Genomic DNA, 1,301 nt, shown 5'->3' with positions numbered 1-1,301 from the left:
CAATAATGTGTAAATAACATCTACTATATTACAATATAGTTGAAGCTAAAAAAGGCCCCTGTTTAATTAACGAAAATAGTCATAACTAATGTTCATCTTGTTTTAGCATATTTCAACATAACTTCCGTAATTGAACATAGAACAGTGAGACAAACTCTATTAACTTTATATTTACCCATTTGTTATAATTAAAAAAAAATGTTATAACAACATTTTCACATGTATTTTATCCCGTTTCTTCAAGGATTGCATAGTCTGTGAAGCCTTTAAAGATTCTTGCTATTATCCCTTCTGTAAAGTGTTTGAACGAAAGGAAGCCTACACAACCTTTGATGTTTTCGTCTCTGAAGCCTATAGAGTTTTGGGTATCTCGCCTCTATGAAGCCTACATAGTCTTTGCTATTTCCAGTCTATGAAGCCAACATAGCTTTTGATATTTCTCGTCTCTGTTGGGTAGATAGTCTTTACTATTTTCCGTCTATGAAGCTTACCTAGTCTCTGCTATTTTCCGTCTGTGAAGCTTAATTAAGCTTCATAGACTTTGGTATTTTCCGTCTATGAAATCCACCTAGTCTTTACTAGTTTCCCAATAATGAAGAGTACATAATCTTTACCATTTCTCAGCTATGAAGTCCACTTAGCCTTTGCTATTTCTCGTCCCTTCAGTAATTACTTCCAAGACTTTGTTATGAAGGCCACATAACCTTTGATATTTCCGTTCCTGAAGCCTACAAAGTCTTTGATATTTCCCGTGTATGAGACCTATAAAATCTCTGCTATCTCCTTTCTATGAGGCCTATATAGCCTCTGTTATTTCTCCATTAGGTGTTACGGCCTACTAGGCAAGCAATGGATAATCAATACAGGCCAGTAGTTATGGTCATTTTTCGCTGACCTGTTCTCCTTAGCTTGTGTAATAGCTTAAGGAAAAAACTTCTCCTGGTTTTCTTAATCTTTATTGTTCCTTCTCTCGCTTAACACTCTTTCTAACTTCTGTTCTTTGTTCTTTATCTCGGTTTTGCAAAGGATCTTTGAATTTTTTTGGATGGGCATGCTGTTGGTTCTCATGCTCGTAGACTACTGTTATTATTTATCTTTCCTTATTCTTTTTTTTTATTACCTTTCCTCATTCTTTCTTTCCTCTTCTTCTTACTTAAAGTCTTAGCAAGGGATAACTCACGTAAGAAAATAGCATATCCTTTTATGGTTCATTCAACTTTCTGAAACTTATTTTCTTGTTTTCCTGTCTCTTTTTTCACCAGTTTTGATTAAGAAAAGCCACGTTTTATCCGAGAAAATGA

The sequence above is a fragment of the Penaeus monodon genome, chromosome 29 (genome assembly GCF_015228065.2).
Source record: "Penaeus monodon isolate SGIC_2016 chromosome 29, NSTDA_Pmon_1, whole genome shotgun sequence".
Classification (NCBI taxonomy): Eukaryota; Metazoa; Arthropoda; class Malacostraca; order Decapoda; family Penaeidae; genus Penaeus; species Penaeus monodon.
This window is presented reverse-complemented; position numbering follows the sequence as displayed.